The sequence below is a fragment of the Ranitomeya imitator genome, chromosome 9 (assembly GCF_032444005.1).
Source record: "Ranitomeya imitator isolate aRanImi1 chromosome 9, aRanImi1.pri, whole genome shotgun sequence".
Taxonomy (NCBI): domain Eukaryota; kingdom Metazoa; phylum Chordata; class Amphibia; order Anura; family Dendrobatidae; genus Ranitomeya; species Ranitomeya imitator.
Window position 1 is genome coordinate 86,767,408 of NC_091290.1, and position 20,524 is coordinate 86,787,931.

Below are 20,524 nucleotides of genomic sequence, written 5' to 3' on the forward strand. Positions count from 1 at the left end.
GCATTGGGCCACTGTTCTCTCTGTCTTAGCAGCTGCTGAACTGAGGATTAGAGAGTTGAGGAACGGTTCAAAGGCGGGTGACCATTAAAGACCAAGCAAGTATTATGTACCTGTCCAGGACACATCGGGAAAAGGGAAAATTACGTATTCGTAAGAAGTGAGGAAAACTAATTAAAACATAAGTAGCCCTAAGAATTCAAGCTTCCTTTGAAGTCAAGACCTCCTGCAGTGGACAGGTGGTTAAAACAGGATATCTACTGGAGAAAAGACAGCCAGATTGACATTTGTGTACCAAGGGGAGGAGAATAATAATAATAATAATCTTTATTTTTATATAGCGCTAACATATTCCGCAGCGCTTTACAGATTTGCACACATTATTATCACTGTCCCCCTTGGGGCTCACAATCTAGAACCCTATCAGTATGTCTTTGTCTAAGGAAAGAAGCATCCTAGGTTCAAAAGAATCTTGCTGTGAGTGTTCCAGCCTTTATGTCTCCATTGTCCATATATGAATATTGGTGTTTGCATCAATCCAATAATTATGGGATATAGATTTTTGGCGTCGTAGCAAACGGACAGACGTGATGCATTCACTCACATCAACGTAGGGCCACTAGAATGCCTTCAATTTTTTATTGGACCAATAGACTATGCGAACCAGGTCATATTTGGTCTTTATATAAAGGTAAAATCATGATAGAAAATATGATGGTAATATCTAACTCCTGGAACATTCAGAGGAGAAGATATCTTGCAAGTTGGAGTTGAGGTGTGTGGGCGTAACTTAGAACTAATAAAAAGCAGAAATTGAGTATGGCTCATTGTCAGTTCTTGGAAGGTACAGCTTTGCTGTACGTTCTGTCCATTTTCCTGGAGTACTTCCCTTTGCCAAGCTCTGAGCCATTTCCGTGACATGAGGTTTAGTTATTCTCTTTTGTTGTTCCTTTTTATTTTGTTTAATTGTATATATTGTATTCTTCTCTTCCATCATCTTGCATATTTTTATAAACACTGCCTATTTTTCTGTATTAAATATAAAATGTAATAGTGCTGTTCCTCTTGCTCTGTTAACCGCACCCCTGAAGATATATGCTACCTGTAATCAGCGTCAGACTGGAGCACCTTGGGCCCACTAGAGAAAATAATTCTGAGGCCCGCTATATAGCTACATAGAAATAAATACAAAAACACTAATTGTGCGGTAAAACCATGCTAATATCAGGGTATAACATAAGGTAGTACACGTCTTAATGATATATCAGAGGTTGGGGTAGCCCTCTCATAGAATATAATGTAGTCCCCTCATAGTGTATAATGCAGCCCCCTCATGGGGTATAATGTAGCCCACCCCATAGAATATAATGCAGCCCCCTCATAGGGTATAATGCAGCCCACATATAATATAATGTAGCCCCCTCATAGGGTATAATGCAGCCTCCCTCATATAGTATCATGCAGCCACCCATAGAATATAATGTAGACCCTCATAGAGTATAATGCAGCCCCATCCATAGGATATAATGTAGCCCCCTCATAGGGTATAATGTAGCCCCCCATACAGTATCATGCAGCCCCATAGAATATAATGTAGACCATCATAGAGTATAATGCAGCCCCCATAGAATATAATGTAGCCCCCCTCAAATAGTATGAAGCAACCCCCCATAGAACATAATGCAGCCCCCTCATAGGTTATGATGCAGCCCCCCATAGAATATAATGCAGCCGCCTCCTAGGGTGTAATGCAGCCCATCATAGAATATAATGTAGCCCCCTCATATAGTATAATGCAGTCCCCCATAGAATATAAGGTAGCCACCTCAAAGGGTATAAAGCAGCCCCCTCATAAGGTATAATGCAGCTCCCACATAGAATATAGTGTAGCCTCCTTAGAGCATAATGCAGTCCCCTCAATTCTGGAAACACAATCCTGATGTTTTCAAGCGCACACCCTCGACATACCATTCATGCCATTCCTAGGGGTGAGCTCACGAGAGCGAGAAGAATTTGCTCTAGTGAGGAAAGTTTCCACAAGGAAAGTCATCTTATTTCTGATAGATTATTTGATAGGGGATATAAAAAATCTAATATAAGACATGCATTCAGACATGTTTCCAAAATTCCACGTGCTGATTTATTGTATTCTGACAGTGAAAATGCAAGTGCCGCTCCTGAAACGCAGATTACTTTTTCTACCGCTTATAGCAGTCAGTACAATAAAATTAAACAGATCATTCTTAACTATCTCCCTGTAGTCAATCAGGACAAATCTTTATGCACAATTCTTCAGAATGGATGCAGAGTAGTGGCCAGGAGAGGTTGCACACTGGGGAATATTTTGTCTCCCAGTATGGTGCGCCAGAAAAAAACTCCCACATCATGGCTATCAATAAAAGGGTTTTTTTAATGTTCAGGTAACAGATGTAATGTCTGCCAATTTGCAGACAACAAAAGAACTACTTTTTCCTCGAATCACAATGTTACTTATAATATAAAATCATTTATTAATTGTGATTCTGACCACGTCATATACTGCATAAAATGTAAGGCTTGCAACATTTGCTATATAGGTTACACCACAAGGAAAATCAAAAAAAGAATTTCAGAACACATAGCAAATATAAATAACAATAATTCAGGCTATTTTGGGGCTACGAAACATTTTATTTCTGTACATAAAGGAGACCTATCAGATTTTTCATTTTTTGGCATAGAAAGGGTTAGTCAGTCACCTAGAGGTGGAGATTGGAAGAAACAATTAGCACTGCGGGAACCCTTTTGGATTCTGACTTTAGACACTAAACATCCACACGGTATGAATTACAGGAATGACCTTTTTTACATATATTGAACTAACAGATAGATCTTGCGGCAATTTAAAGTATATATTTATGCAATTTCAGTGTATTTGAAATAGGAGAAAAAAGTCTTGTTATGTGTGTTTAGCTGCAGCCTTTTTCAATGCAATTGATTGCTATGTCTGTGATTGGTTCCTTGCTATATATAAACCTGTTCATCTATATGGTATTAGTTCCTATGACTAAGGGCACCGTGGTGCGCCAGAAACGCGTCAGGCAGAGAGAGTCTCCCTCTCTCTTTTTTAATATTGTTTTTTAAAATGCTTCAATAAATTTTGGATATTTTACTTACACTGGATGGACGTGCTGGATATTCCCTTTTCCTTTCTTCTACTTCAGCTGAAATCACCAGCAGGTACTGCACCCACCAGTTACATTCATTTGCAATGGCTTACAGATGCATATCTCGGCGTGTCAAGCTCCTAACTTTTCCTCTCCCCCCCTCCTCTTTTCTTGAATGTTTATGCAGTCCCCTCATAGGGTATCATGGAACTCCCTCATAGGGTATAATGCAGCCCCCTCAGATAGTTTGCAGCCCCCCATAGTATATAATGTAGACCCTCATAGAGTATAATGTAGCCCCCCTCCATAGAATATAATGTAGCCCCCTCCACAGTAATATGGCCATTAGTACTCACTCACTGATATATATATATACATATATATATATATATATACTGTATATATATATATATAACCTACAATATTCACCTCTCCACCTTGTTCCCCCACTGATCCTGGCTCTACTCCAGTCTCAGCAGCTGCTCTGTCATCTGCGTGATGAAGTGGGGCGTGATGAAGTGTGACGTGACGTCATCGCGCACTTGCTGTGTCAGAGGCAGAAGGGAATGATGGGGGAGCATCATCTAAAGCCCGCTCCTCCATTATTGCTTTCAACTATATCGCCATCTATGATGCCGACACATTTGAATGCGGTGCACGCTGGGGGCTGCAGTGGAGGAGCAGCAGGTCAAAGGAGGCAGGAGCCAGCTGCTGCACCTAAAGCCTGTGCCTGCTGCTAAAGAGAAATGAATATTCACCGCTCCCCATGCCATGGAGAGGAGTGAATATTTATTCTCTTTAGTAAATAAAATGAATATTTACTGAGCAGTGAATATTAATTTCTCTTTAGCAGCGGGCACAGACTCCTGTCACCCACTGCTCCACTGCTGCTTCTTCGCTAGTGCCGGGTGGGCCCCCCTGACTCATGGGCCCCATAGCAGCTGTGGTGTGTGCTGCTATTAGCGACATGCCACTGGCTGGGACAGCAGCGTTCCTGGGCAGCTGCTAGCACTGTATGCCAGCAGGTGTCAGTGCCTAGGCCCGCCTCAGAACCCTCCGATTCTCCGGTGGACCAGTCCGACCCTGCCTGTAATGGGTGTCCAATCGGCCTGTATAAACAATTGGTGGTGGCAGCTAGTGGTTCTTTTTGTTTCTTTGCAGAGCTGACAGTAATTGTACAGCGGGTATATACATACAGTTGCTTCTTGCAAAATTAGAATATCATCAAAAAGTTAATTTATTTCAGTTCTTCAATACAAAAAGTGAAACTCATATATTATATAGAGTAATTACAAACAGAGTGATGCATTTCAAGTGTTTATTTCAGTTAGTGTTGATGATTATGGCTTAAGGTACCGTCACATTAAGCGACGCTGCAGCGATCCAGACAACGATGCCGATCGCTGCAGCATCGCTGTTTGGTCGCTGGAGAGCTGTCACACAGACAGCTCTCCAGCGACCAACGATGCCGATCCCCTGGTAACCAGGGTAAACATCGGGTTACTAAGCGCAGGGCCACGCTTAGTAACCCGATGTTTACCCTGGTTACCAGCGTAAAAGTAAAAAAAAAACACTACATACTTACCGTACATTCCGGCGTCTGTCCTCTCCGGTGCTCTGCTTCTCTGCACTAAGCGCCGGCTGGAAAGCAGAGCGGTGACGTCACCGCTGTGCTTTCCGGCCGCTGCGCTTACACAGTGCAGAGAAGCAGAGCACCGGAGAGGACAGACGCCGGAATGTAAGTATGTAGTGTTTGTTTTTTTAAACTTTTACGCTGGTAACCAGGGTAAACATCGGGTTACTAAGTGCGGCCCTGCGCTTAGTAACCCGATGTTTACCCTGGTTACCAGTGAAGACATCGCTGAATCGGCATCACACATCACACCGATTCAGCGATGTCTGCGGGGAGTCCAGCGACGAAATAAAGTTCTGGACTTTCTGCGCTGACCAACGATGGCACAGCAGGATCCTGATCACTGCTGCCTGTCAAACTGAACGATATCGCTAGCCAGGACGCTGCAACGTCACGGATCGCTAGCGATATCGTTCAGTGTGAAGGTACCTTTACAGCCAATGAAAACCCAAAGTCATTATCTCACTAAATTAGAATAATTAACAAAAAACACCTGCAAATGTTTCCTAAGGGTTTAAAAAGGTCCCTTAGGGTACCGTCACACAGTGCAATTTTGATCGCTACGACGGCACGATTTGTGACGTTCGAGCGATATAGTTACGATATCGCAGTGTCTGACACGCTCCTGCGATCAGGGACCCCGCTGAGAATCGTACGTCGTAGCAGATCGTTTGAAACTTTCTTTCGTCGTCTAGTGTCCCGCTGTGGCGGCATGATCGCATGGTGTAACATATATCGTATACGATGTGCGCATAGTAACCAACGGCTTCTACATCGCACATACGTCATGAAATTATCGCTCCAGCGTCGTAGATTGCAAAGTGTGACAGCAGTCTACGACGCTGGAGCGATATTGTTACGACGCTGGAGCGTCACGGATCGTACCGTCGTAGCGATGAAAATTGCACTGTGTGACGGTACCCTTAGTCTGTTTTAGTATGCTCCACAATCATGGGGAAGGCTGCTGAGTTGACATATGTCCAATAGGCCGTCATTAACACACTCCACAAGTAGGATAAGCCACAAAAGGTCATTGCTAAAGAAGCTGGCTGTTCTCAGAGTGCTGTATCCAAGAATATCAATGGAAAGTTGAGTGGAAGGAAAAAGTGTGGTAGAAAAACTTGCACAAGGAACCAGGATAACCGCAGCCTTGAAAGGACTGTTAAGAAAAGACCATTCAAGAGTTTGGGGGAGATTCACAAGGAGTGGACTGCTTTCTGAACTGGTTTTTATTGGAGTGATGAGGAGGATTTAGTGGTGGGACTCTCACTCCAGTACGGCTAGTAATGAGATTTAATCAGCTCAACTGAGGGCGTTTGCCTGATTACAGACACATAAAGGGCTGAAGAAATCCTCAATAAAGGAGACACATCCTCCAGAGTGATAAGGTCTATTTCTGAGAAGGATCTGCACAGTACTTAAAAAAAGCGCAGAGGACCGGAAGCAGCAGAGGACACAGAAGCGCGCCGGGATGCCGTAGGATGGTAAGTATGAGGAGGTACCCAGGGCAGCGGCGGTGTAGCAGAAGAGAACCGGGGCAGCAACGGTGTAACACATAGAATGGTAAAGTTGGAAAGGAACTCCTGGGTCATCTGGTCCAACCCTCTGCCCAAAGCAGGATTCACTAAATCATCCCAGACAGGTGCCTGTCCAGCCTCTGTTTGAAGACTTCCATTGAAGGAGAACTCACCACCTCTCGTGGCAGCCTGTTCCACTCATTGATCACTCTAACTGTCAAAAAGCTTTTTCTAATATGTAATCTTTGTCTCCTCCCATTCAGTTTCATCCCATTGCTTCTAGTCTTTCCCTGTGCAAATGAGAATAAAGAAGATCTTTTTACAATGTGACAGCCCTTGAAATATTTGTAGACAGCTATTAAGTCTCCTCTCAGTCTTTTTTTTTTGCAATCTAAAAATTCCTAAATCCTGTAAACATTCCTCATAGATGAGGCTGGGCTGTGTGTAATCACCCTATAGTTCCTTGCTCCATCTCATCGTGCTCCGCCTGCAATGCATCATCTTTGATTACAAGCAGAGAGCATTTCAGATCACATAGAAGTGGGATGGTGATGCTAATTATGGTGTCATTGCCGCTCACCATCTTGGTGGAGTCCTCAAAGTTTTGGATGATGGTACATATGTCTGACATCCATGTCCACTCCTGTGATCTTATGAGTGGAGTCTAAACTGAATACCGACAGCCTTGTTGATGCTGGTAGCCAACAACTGCCCTCTTCTGCTCACAAATCCTTCCCAACATCTGCAGTGTTGAGTTCCAATGCATGGGGACAACATACATCAGTCGGTGAGCCGGAACCTGCAAACGCTACTGAAGCACGGCAAGGGTGCTGCAAGCAGTAGCTGAATTTCTAAAATGGGAACACAGGCAGCATACTTTGACAAGAAGATCCGGCAGCTCTGGGTAGGTTTTGAGAAACCGATGAACCACGAGGTTAAGCACATGGACCAAGCATGGTACATGTGTGAGCTTGCCTTGCCTCAGAGCCACTACCAAGTTCCGGCCATTGTCACACACGACCATGCCTGACTGTAGGTTCAGCGGTGTCAGCCACAGATTGCATGCTCTTTCAGCGCTGTCCACAACTCTTCAGCAGTGTGCGGTTTGTCACCTAAGCATATTAGCTTTAGCACAGCCTGTTGCCGTTTGGCTGAGGCAGTGCTGCAGTGCTTCCAGCTGGTGACTGATGTGGTCATTTCGGATATGGAGGCTGAAGAGGAGGAGGATGAGGTGCAGGAGCTGTAGACTGTGGGGGCAACCCTGATTGACCTAGGGCCCGCATCAGAAGGATGTGTCCCATCCCAAGGTCTGACTGGATCTTGGCTTTCACTGTCAACCCAGTATGCCATCAGCGAGAGGTACCGTCCCTGCCCACAAGCACTTGTCCACGTGTCCATGGTTAGGTGGACTTTCCCAGTAACTGCATTGTTGAGGGCATGGCTAATATGTGGGACACGTGCTTCTGTAATGCAGGAATGGCACACCGGGAGAAATAGTGGCGGCTGAAGAAGGAGTACCGAGGGACAGATGCCGCCATCAGGTTGCGAAAAGCTTCCGTCTCCATGAGCCTAAAAGGCAACATTTTGTTGTGCACATTAGTTGCGTGGCCTGTGGGACTTTGGCTGCGTATTTGCGCTTGCATTCTAAGGATTGGGGTATGGACAACTGAATGCTGCGCTGGGACAAGGACATGGACGTGCTTGCTGATGGTGCTAGTTGAGTGTGTGCAACAACAGGTGCAGGGCAGGAGGCATTTTCGCATTAACCATGGACAGGGGATTGGCTTGCACTCACAATAGCGGAAGAAGCAGTGGTGTCACCTGCAGATACTGTTTGTGGACCCTGGAGTTTGGCCCACAAAGTCAGGTGCTTTGCTGCCCTGTGCCTGATCATGGTGGTGGTGGTCAGGCTGGTAGTTTTGCTACCCCTGCTGATGCTGGCCTGGCAGGTGGTGCAAATGGCCTTTTTGGAGTTATCGGCAGAGTCTTTAAAAAACAACCAGACTCGGGAAGACCTAACAGTTGTACTGGTAACTTCCGTCATGTTGGTGTTACGGGGAATGGTTGCCCGCCTTCTCATTGCTGCCACCACACTGATTCTACCTGCCTATTGGGGTGCTACGCCTCCCTCTCCCTGTGTGCTGCTGTCCTCCTGCCAGGTTGGGTCAGTTACCATATCATCCACCTCCTCATCTTCTACTTCTGCACCCTGGTCCTCCTCCTGACTTTCTGGCAATTGTGTCTCATCATTGTCCACCTCTTGTGACACTTTCCCACCATCGCTTTCGTGTGACCGTGGCTGCTCAAATATTTGGGCATCGCTACATGCGATATCCTCTTACCCCGCTTCAAGTGGACTGGGCTAGAGGCCCCAATCTATAAATGGAAATGTGAACAGCTCTTCGAAGTGTCCAAGTGTGGGATCAGTTGTCTCTGGGCACTTGGTAGGGTGGGAGGAAGGAGGATCAGGGTTAGGAATATGCGGTCCAGACTCATGGCTACTGAGACTTGACCTTGTGGGAGACAGTGTGGTGGTGGTGGTGGTGGTGGCAAAGTGACTGGAAGCATTATCTGCTATCCAATCAACAACTTTTTGACACTGCTCTGCCTTCAATAGTGGTGTGCTGCGGTCCCCTAGTAATTGGGACAGGAAGGTCGGACGAGAAGATGTGGGTGTTTGTTGTGGCACAATTTCAGCTTGCCCACGGCCTCCAGTTCCCCGTCCCTTGCCACGTGCCTTGCCCATTTTAAATGGAGGACAATATTTTCCACATTCAGCTCAAATTGCTGAATTTGGAGTGCACTTATATGTGGTCCGTGTGATGGAAAACCACAGTTTTAAAAAGCTGGCCTGTAGGTAACTATTTTTAATAGCAAACTGGCGTCAATAATTTCGCTAACACACTGCAACAAAAATTATATGGAGGCCAAAAAAGGCAGAATTTTGAACACACTTATGTGTGATCCATGTGATAGACAAACCACAGTTTTAAATAGCTGGCCTGTAGGTAACTATTTTTAACAGCAAACTGGTGTCAATAACTTCGCTAACACACTGCAACAAAATTTAAATGGAGGCCAGAAATGGAAGAATTTTGAGTGCACTTATATACAAACCGTGTGACGGACAAACCACAGCTTTAAATAACTGGCCAGTAGGTAACTATTTTTACAGAAAATATTTAGATTTGAGAGTCCTCAGTGGTTGATACTTTTTAATTTTTAATGGCTAACTGAAAAGATGGTTATAAATTGCAAGCTTTCGAGACTACTCCGATCCCTTCATCAGGCATAGACTAATAGAAATTCTGAAGAATCACAGCACAGAAAAATGCCATAGATAAGACAAGTGACAGTGAAGCAGAACTACCATTATGTGAGTGATAAACAGTTATGTCCATAAATATTGGAACAGTTCATAGATATGGATTGTGAATGTTTTATTGTCCTCTGATTGGGGTCTGGTTCTATGTTATGATGCCCCCACTTGGTCTGAGGAGCAAATTCCTTAATTGATGTAAAAAGACATAAATCCATACAACACATTCATAACTGCACTGAGTGTGTCAAAGGTCATCATCAGTTTATATTCCCAGACTCTTCTGTCTCTCTAAGATTTGAAGTTACCTTTCAATACAAGCAGGGCTGCCACTAGAAATTTCGGGGCCCCATACTGGCAAAATTTTCGGGGCCCCCTTGAGACTCCGCCCAGGCTCCACCCCAGCCCCGCCTCCAGGCTCCACCCCTCGAACTGTCCACAGTCCCACCGCTCTCTCTTGGAAAAACTCCACTTCTCACCAATCACACATTAACAGTTCCCATCACCAGATCACACATATAGCAGGCAGCTCTTGTTTTGGCCAAAAGATTTTTTAAGCCGCCACCATAACACGGTAGACACTTTTGGCCGGGCCCTACTCTGCTGTAACCTATTAAATATTTGTTAAAATATGCAATACAATTTAGGTATATTTTTATTTATTTTTCAATTTTTAAAATGCCCAATAATATCACATAGAAGGAACAAATACCACAACACCATGACCAGATGACATATTACCACCACAGTGATCGAATAATATCACATACAAGGAACAAATACCACAACACCATGACCAGACCACATATTACCACCACAGTGATCGAATAATATCACATACAAGGAACAAATACCACAACACCATGACCAGACCACATATTACCACCACAGTGATCGAATAATATCACATACAAGGAACAAATACCACAACACCATGTCCAGACCACATATTACCACCACATAGTGACTGAATACTACAATTCTGATCAGTAATTTTTAAAAAAGCACCATACTATCACCATAAGTGCCATTATACACAGGAGATCTGTACTTAGTATGCAGTGTCTGTGTACAGATAATATAGTGATCACTAGTGAAATTATACACAGGAGCTCTGTATACAGTGTATAGTGTCAGTGTATAGGTAACACACTGACTCACCAGTGACGTCTCTAGGTGAAGTCCTTCATCTTTCATCCAGCACAGACCGCCATGATTTCATCCAGCCAGGACTTCTCTCTGCAGGAAATAACACAGTTATCTCGAGCTCCGCTTGCAGAACACATTACTTAATTTTTCACAACTTCTACATTACACCACATGAAGAAGGCGACATAGTATCACTCTATACAGTAACAGGACCGCCCCCCATTTAAAACAGTATACTCAAAAAATAAAATAAATACATCACTGCAGTAATAATATCCCTAAATTAGCCCCTATGGTATTAATAATATCACCCAGCCTGGCCCCGTGTGTCTCATTCCTGGCGTCAGCCAGATATTCTCCCATCCTGCCCTCATGAGTATCCATTCTGCCCCATATGATCTCCTTATCCTGCCCCATATGATCGCCCCATGTGATCTCTCCATCCTGCCCCATCTGTCTCCATCATATCCATCCTGCCCCATGATCCTGCACGATCTGTCTCCAATTCTGCCCCCAGTGTCTCCAATCATGCCCCATGTCTCCATTCTGCCCCCTATGTCTCCAACCATGCCCCATGTCTGCAATCCTGACACTTGTCTCCAATCATGCCCCCTGTGTCTCCATTCTGCCCCATCTGTCTCCAATCCTGCCCCATCTGTCTCCAGTCATGCCCCCATGTCTTTCATCCTGCCCCGTGTCTCCAATCATGCCCCGTATCTCCATTCTGCCCCGTGTCTCGCATTCTGCCCCTGGGTCTCACAGTCTGCCCCTGTGTCCAGCATTCTGCACCTGTCACTGTGTCCAGCATTCTGCCCCTGTCACTGTGTCCAGCATTTCTGCCCCACTGTGTCCAGCATTCTGCCCCAATGTCCAGCATTCTGCCCCTGTCACTGTGTCCAGCATTTCTGCCCCTGTCTCCAGCATTCTGCCCCACTGTGTGTCCAGCATTCTGCCCCACTGTGTGTCCAGCATTCTGCCCCACTGTGTGTCCAGCATTCTGCCCCACTGTGTGTCCAGCATTCTGCCCCACTGTGTGTCCAGCATTCTGCCCCACTGTGTCCAGCATTTCTGCCCCTGTGTCCAGCATTTCTGCCCCTGTGTGTCCAGCATTTCTGCCCCTGTGTGTCCAGCATTCTGCCCCACTGTGTCCAGCATTCTGCCCCACTGTGTCCAGCATTTCTGCCCCTGTGTGTGTCCACCATTCTGTCCCACTGTGTCCAGCATTTCTGCCCCTGTGTCCAGCATTTTTGCCCCACTGTGTCCAGCATTTCTGCCCCACTGTGTCCAGCATTTCTGCCCCTGTGTGTCCAGCATTCTGCCCCACTGTGTCCAGCATTCTGCCCCACTGTGTGTCCAGCATTTCTGCCCCTGTCTCCAGCATTCTGCCCCACTGTGTGTCCAGCATTCTGCCCCACTGTGTCCAGCATTTCTGCCTCTGTGTCCAGCATTTCTGCCCCTGTGTCCAGCATTTCTGCCCCTGTGTGTCCAGCATTCTGCCCCACTGTGTCCAGCATTCTGCCCCACTGTGTGTCCAGCATTTCTGCCCCTGTGTGTGTCCACCATTCTGTCCCACTGTGTCCAGCATTTCTGCCCCTGTGTCCAGCATTTTTGCCCCACTGTGTCCAGCATTTCTGCCCCACTGTGTCCAGCATTTCTGCCCCTGTGTGTCCAGCATTCTGCCCCACTGTGTTCAGCATTTCTGCTCCACTGTGTGTCCAGCATTTCTGCCCCTGTGTGTGTCCACCATTCTGTCCCACTGTGTCCAGCATTTCTGCCCCTATGTCCAGCATTTCTGCCCCACTGTGTCCAGCATTTCTGCCCCACTGTGTCCAGCATCCTGCCCCCATTGTGTCCAGCATCCTGCCCCACTGTGTCCAGCATTTCTGCCCCACTGTGTCCAGCATTTCTGCCCCACTGTGTCCAGCATTTCTGCCCCACTGTGTCCAGCATTTCTGCCCCACTGTGTCCAGCATTTCTGCCCCACTGTGTCCAGCATTTCTGCCCCACTGTGTCCAGCATTCTGCCCCACTGTGTCCACCATTCTGCCCCACTGTGTCCGGCATTTCTGCCCCTGTGTCACTGTGTCCAGCATTCTGCCCCACTGTGTCCACCATTCTGCCCCTGTGTGTCCACCATTCTGTCCCACTGTGTCCAGCATTTCTGCCCCACTGTGTCCAGCATTTCTGCCCCACTGTGTCCACCATTCTTCCCCACTGTGTCCACCATTCTGCCCCACTGTGTCCACCATTCTGCCCCACTGTGTCTGGCATTTCTGCCCCTGTGTGTCCAGCATTCTGCCCCACTGTGTCCACCATTCTGCCCCTGTGTGTCCACCATTCTGCCCCTGTGTGTCCACCATTCTGCCCCACTGTGTCCAGCATTTCTGCCCCTGTGTGTCCAGCATTCTGCCCCACTGTGTCCACCATTCTGCCCCTGTGTGTCCACCATTCTGCCCCTGTGTGTCCACCATTCTGCCCCTGTGTGTCCACCATTCTGCCCCTGTGTGTCCATCATCCTGCCCCCCGGGCCCCCCTGGATTGTAGCAGCTCTCAAAGAAAAAAAAAACACAACTTCTTACCTGGCCAAGCTCCAGCGCCGGGTGAAGCTCCCTCTCCAGGCTCCACACAGACGCACTCGCCGCCGGGCCCGGCAGCTGACAATGACGTCAGACGCCGGCGGCGGCGAGTGCGCACTGCGGCCCTATTCAGCCGCCAGCCTCAGACTGGCTGGCGGCTGTTAACTATTGACGTGCGGGCGCGGGCCCGCACGTCAATAGTGTGCCGCTGCCGCAGCGCCTGCAGGGGGGGCCCGGTGACCAGATGAGACGGGGCCCGATGCGGGCCCCCTCTGCTCACCGGGCCCCATACGCCAGTCACGGCTGTCATGCCCTGATGGCGGCCCTGAATACAAGTAATTTCATGTCCATAATGCTATGATCAGGGAGACAAAAATGTATTGCCACAAGTAGATCCATTCTTTTTTCTCTTATTGTATGGCAATGAGAGTTCATCCTTGTTCTTGGTTTCTGCGCTGTCTCCCCTACATACTGACCCCCAGTTGTACATTTGATACAAAGAATTCAGTACACCAGATTAGAAGTGACGCAGCTTAAAGTACCTGGTATCTTGTAGTCCTGATGTGAATTGGGGATCTTTATCTTGTCCATGGTCATTATAAATAGACAGGTTTTGTGTTGTGCATAAATGTGTGATTCTTCAGAATTTCTATTAGTCTATGCCTGATGATGGGACTGTAGTAGTCTCGAAAGCTTGCCATTTGTTACCATGTTTCCAGTTAGCCATAAAAAGGTATCAACCACTGAGGACTCTCAATTCTAAATATTTTTCTATCCACTGGCTAACATGGTACCAATACATGTATCTTTCCTGTATTTTTAAGAGCAAACTGGTCTCAATAACTTCACTAACACACTGCAACAAAATTTAAATGGAGGCCAGAAATGGCAGAATGTTGAGCATACTTAGGCTATATGTAGACATTTATAAAACAAAAAAACGGAGTATATAGATCCCAATACACATATTTAAAAATATACGTTTTTTATTAATCAACAATATTCTGAAAACATTACATCAGTAAATACATATATAGCACAGGATAAAGTGAGGAGGAAACAGATAGTAGCGGCAAAGCAGAAAGAAAAGTATATATCACATCCCTGGGGCTGCTAGTACAAGATCACTAGTATAAGGATTTCTTGTAACAAATGCCACAATCTCCCATAGTTAAATTATTAGTTAACGTGCCACAGTGCAAAGATATTACCATTCATAAGTACCAAGCAGCTTACCCATCATGTATGGATGTCTTTCCAAGTTCCACACGCAGCCCCCCTGACGCACGTTTCGCGGTCTGCTTTTTCAAAAAGGGGTCTCACTAGTGATCTTGTACTAGCAGCCCCAGGGATGTGATATATACTTTTCTTTCTGTTTCGCCGCTACCATCTGTTTCCTCCTCACTTTATCCTGTGCTATATATGTATTTACTGATGTAATGTTTTCAGAATATTGTTGATTAATAAAAGACGTATATTTTTAAATATGTGTATTGGGATCTATATACTCCGGTTTTTTGTTTTATATATATTGGGGAGTAGGGAAGACCCTAGTCCATGCCCTCATCATCTCCCGCCTCGACTACTGTAACCTCCTGCTCTGTGGCCTCCCCTCTAACACTCTTGCACCCCTCCAATCTATTCTAAACTCTGCTGCCCGACTAATCCACCTGTCCCCCCGCTATTCCCCGGCCTCTCCCCTCTGTCAATCCCTGCACTGGCTCCTCATCACCCAGAGACTCCAGTACAAAAGCCTAACCATGACATACAAAGCCATCCACAACCTGTCTCCTCCATACATCTGTGACCTCGTCTCCCGGTACTTTCCTGCACGCAACCTCCGATCCTCACAAGATCTCCTTCTCTACTCCCCTATTATCTCCTCTTCCCCCAATCGCATACAAGATTTCTCTCGTGCATCCCCCCTACTCTGGAATTCTCTACCACAACATATCAGACTCTCGCCTACCATCGAAACCTTCAAAAAGAACCTGAAGACCCACCTCTTCCGACAAGCCTACAACCTGCAGTAACCACCGATTGACCAAACCGCTGCACGGCCAGCTCTACCCACACCTACTGTATCCTCACCCATCCCTTGTAGATTGTGAGCCCTCGCGGGCAGGGTCCTCTCTCCTCCTGTACCAGTTGTGACTTGTATTGTTCAAGATTATTGTAATTGTTTTATTATGTATATCCCTCCTCACATGTAAAGCGCCATGGAATAAATGGCGCTATAATAATAAATAATAATAATAATAATATCCTAGGCTGTGCCAGAGATTTGGGCAAAAATATTGGGAGAGATATATTTATTTTCTCTCGGCCAAAAATTTATGATAATTTTTGTGAGTTTTGTGTGGGGTATATGTAGACATTGCGGATTTGTTGCAGATCCGCATCATTTTTGCTGCCTGGAATTGCACCAAATCTGCAAAGGATTGCTCAAGCAATGTTAATCAATAGGAATCCAGAATTGGTGTGCACATGCTGCTAAAAATTCTGTTCTGATTCGTAGCGTTTTATTTTCTGCAGCATGTCAATTCTATTTGCGGATCTGCAGCATTTCTGCATGCATTGATTTACATGGTCAGTCAATTCCGCAGCCAAACTGCATGTGTAAAAAGGTTTGTGGATTTGCGTGCCAAAAGCGCTGCAGAAAGGAAATGATGTTATAAGGATGAAGAGTGTGTGGGTGGAGACTATGTGTGAGCAGAGAATATGTTTTTGGGCAGAGAATATGTGTGAGTGGAGAATATGTGCATGTCTCTGTCTGCGGGTGTCTGTGTGTGTCTGTGGGTGTCTGCGTGTGAGTCTGTCTGCGGGTGTCTGTGTGTGCATCTGTCTGTGGGTTTTTGCGGGTGTGTGTGTCTGTCTGCGGGTGTGTGTGTCTGTCTGCGGGTGTCTGTGTGCAGGTGTCTGTGGGTGTGTGTGTCTGTGTGTGTGTCTGTTCCCAGGCGTCATCTGATGGGACTACTTATCCCATATAACTGTGACAGCATGAGCCAATGATGGGAAAGTGCTGTAGTCCCATTATCCAGCGCCTGTGTTCAACTGTAAAAAAAATTTAAACATTTACATAATTGCATACACAATACATACTCACCAAACACCTAATCCCCGACTCCTGCAAGAAATAAAACATAATAAACCAACATATACTCCCTGTCCACCGTAGTCCATTTAATAATGAGTGTCCCACGACGATCTCACGTTTAGAAGAGTCACATCGTGGGATGTGACCGCTCTACCCGGCCTCTGGCGATACATGGACAGGAGACAATCGCTCCTGCAGTGTATCACTGCGCTGCCATGACAGTTCACCAGAGTTCATCAGCTGATCATCTCCGGTGCTCTCACTTACGGCACCACTGCGTGGGAAAGTTCTCAAAGTTCTTTATTTCTACACATGAGATCGTCATGGGATACTCGGTAATGGACTGCATCAGACAGAGTATTATATATTGGTTTATTATTTAATTTTGTTGCAGACAAGAGCATTGGGGATTAGGCATTCAGTAAGTATGGTAAACTAAGATTCAATAAACGAGTCTGTGATTATTTCAAATAAAGGACTTTATTCTGGCTGTGTCTTTATTTACCATGTAACTATGGGGTTTGTAATGGATAGATGTCTTATAGACGCCTCTCCATTACTAACCTGTGGGCTTGATGTAACCTGACAATGCAAAGGTGACTACATACCCCACAAATATGAACCCCACTTGCCACCACTACAGGGAAAGTGTGAAGAGCGACGCTAAGTGCCAGAATTGGTGCATCTATAAGATACACCATTTCTGCGGTGGCTGAGAACTGATGTTTTTAGCCTGGAGGGTGCCAATATCCATGGCCCCTTCCCAGCTTATTAATATCAGCCCACAGCTGTCTGCAAAGCCTTTGCTGGTTCGATTTCATAGGGGGAACATATATCAATTTTTTCTGGGGTTCCCTATAAAATAGCCAGAAACGGCTAAGCAAACAGCTGTGAGCTGATATTAATAGCCTGGGAACCTTTATGGCTATAGGCTCCTTCCCAGAATTGTAACATCTGCCCTCAGCTGGTTATGAAAATTATGTGGGAGCCCATGCAACTTTTTTTTACAATTTGTGAAAAATAAACTGCATTTCACGCAGATTTCTGATAGTTGCTTTTTTGTTACAGCATATGTAGGTTAATTATGTAAATGATCCTACATAGGCTGGTGTGTGTGTGTCTTTATTTAATATTAATGAGGGTATCTGTCTGATGAGGATGAACAAGGAAATGACATCACAATTCTTTTTGTTTATAATATATCTTTATTTAGCTCTATGGATCTACAAAAATGCATGAAAATCGGCATGAAAATCTGCATCAAAAACGCATCAAATCCGCATAAAAAACACGCAGAACTTACACTGCGTTTTCTATCAAGAGATGCAGAATCTGTGCAGAAATCTCCCCATGCAAATCTGCAACGTGCGCACATAGCATGTCCGTGTGACGGACAAACCACAGTTTTAAATAGATGGCCTGTAGGTAACTATTTTTAACAGCAAACTGGTGTCAATAACTTCTCTAACACACTGCCAAAAAATTTAAATGGAGGCCAGAAATGGCATAATGTTGAGTGCACTTATATGTGATCCATGTGACGGACAAACCACAGTTTTAAATAGATGGATTTTTAGCGTTGTCATATGGAAATGATCTGGATGTATTCTGCAGTGCCAACAAGCAAATGAAGCAGAAAAATGGTGTTTTTTTCTGGATTGCTTTTTAATCCGTTAGCCCCTGGAGCTTTTTTCGTTTAGGTTTTTCATTGCACTTCTTTCCAGAGCCATAACTTTTTTATTTTTCCATCAATATGTCCATGTGAGGGCTTGTTTTTTGTGGGATGAGTTGTACTTTTAAACAATACCTTTGGTTTTACCATGTCGTGTAACAGAAAACAGGAAAAAAATTCCAAGTGTGATGAAATTGCAAAAAAAGTGCAATCCCACACATGTTTTTTGTTTGGCTTTTTTCTAGGTTCACTAAATGCTAAAACTGACCAGCCATTATTATTCTCCAGGTCATTACGAGTTCATAGACACCAAACATGTCTAGGTTCTCTTTAATCTAAGTGGTAAAAAAAATTCCAAGGTTTGCTAAAAAAAAATTGCGCAATTTTCCGATATCGGTACCGTCTCTATTTTTCATGATCTGGGGTTGGGTGAGTGCTTATTTTTTTGCCTGCCGAGCTGATGTTTTTAATTATACCACTTTTGTGCAAATACATTCTTTTGATCGCCCGTTATTGCATTTTAATGCAATGTCACGGTGACTAAAAAACGTAACTTTGGCGTTTTGATTTTTTAATGCTACGCCGTTTAGAGATCAGGTTAATCCTTTTTTTATTGATAGATCAGGCGATTCTGAACTCGGCGATACCAAATATGTGTAGGTTTGATTTTATTTTTGTTCTATTTTGACTGGGGTGAAAGGGGGGTGATTTGAACTTTTATATTTTTTTTATATTTTTAAACATTTTTTTTATTTTGGAATGCTTCAATAGCCTCCATGGGAGGCTAGAAGCATCCACAACTCCATCGCCTCGGTTACATAGAGGTGACGCACAGATCACCTCTATGCAGCAGAATTACAGGCTTGCTTTGTTCCGTCCACAGGGTGACGCTAATAGCAATCTGCCTTCAACAACCACAGAGGTCTCAAGGAGACCTCTGGTTGTGATGGCAATGCACCGATGATCCCCGATCACGTGACGGGGATCAGCGGTGCGCGGCAGCAGCACTTGTTAAATGCCTCTGTCTGAGCTTGACAGCGGCATTTAACTAGTTAATGGGAGCAGGCAGATCGCAATTCCGCTCGCGCCCATTGCGGGCACATGTCAGCTGTCAAAAACAGCTGACATGTCGTGGCTTTGAGGTGGGCTCACCGCCGGAGCCCACCTCAAATTGAGGGATACTGCCAGCTGACGTACTATTCCGTTAGCTGGCAGAAAGGGGTTAAGCAAGTCGCCTCCTTTGTCCCTTTTGGCAACAAATTATGTATAATTCACAACCAGTACAAGAATAATTATAATATTAATCACCAATTCTGCATGTGCAAAGAAAGCATAGTCATGGACAGAAATCCATAATTATCGTATAACTGTGGGACGGCAGGCTGGGGCTCTACTAAACACATCACACCAGTAAGATGGTTTCAGCCATATTCCAGCACTTTAGCCTATCTATGGCATTGTCTCTGCACTTTCTTTGCACTATTTTAGCATCTTATTATGATATATCTGGTTAGTGATCTACATTCTTGTGCAGCTACACGGTCCTTAGTTTGAGCACTGATATTCAGTACAGGCATGCAGCGAACTATAAGCACTATTCACACCTCAACCTGAGTGACCGGTTATACTACAATTATGGATTTCTGTCCATAACTATTCTTTTTTTTGCACATGCAGAATTGGCTTTTAATATTGTAATTATTCTTCTACTGGTTGTGAGTTTTGCATAATTTGTTGCCATTCCCCTATAGTTCTGCTTCCACAGTAAGATTCTGTTTATTTATTTATTTTTGTATTCTACTTTAATAAAATTTATATTTGGTAAAATATACTCTTCTTTCCCTTTTGCTATAATTAGCTGTTAGGGTTGTTTCATATTCAAGAGAACCAAAAGAAGCTTTTTTATATATAAAATAGGTAAACTTTTATTTATAACAAAAAAACAGTTTAAAAATTGATAAATACAAGCACATGACAAAATAATGAAAGTGCACAAAACACAAAAGTGCAAAAAAGACACCAGAACTTTTGAGGTACACCGCACAACCAATTTTCACCATATAAGATTGTAGTTCTATTGTAGACAAGATACCGACATACTGCTCTCCTACATGCCAATCTGAAGGGGAGATATCCCTGTATATAGATCGCCTTCTGTGGCGTTAACCCTTATTACTCCCTCTCACAGGGAAATCAGTTATAGTAATCAAGGTCTCATTGGTAATGATGAAATTTAAGCCGTAATGATATTAAATATAAAGACCCTGTCATAGGAGCATAAAGAGAGCATGTCTCACCCAGTGCAAGATGGACCTCAGCACGCACCCCGATGCGCGTTTCGCCGCTATCAGCCTCACCCTCTCAAGGGGGAAGCTGTTAGGGTTGTGTATAATTACTGTGTATTGAGTTGTGCCTTTAA

The 20,524-nt window shown here is 44.8% G+C and overlaps 1 protein-coding gene across 1 annotated transcript in view; it reads left to right on the plus strand.

The window, feature by feature from the left end:
- PRRG4 (proline rich and Gla domain 4) overlaps positions 1–20,524 on the plus strand; it is a 169,269-nt gene that overhangs the window by 85,153 nt on the left and 63,592 nt on the right. The gene's annotated exons all lie outside the window — the stretch shown is intronic.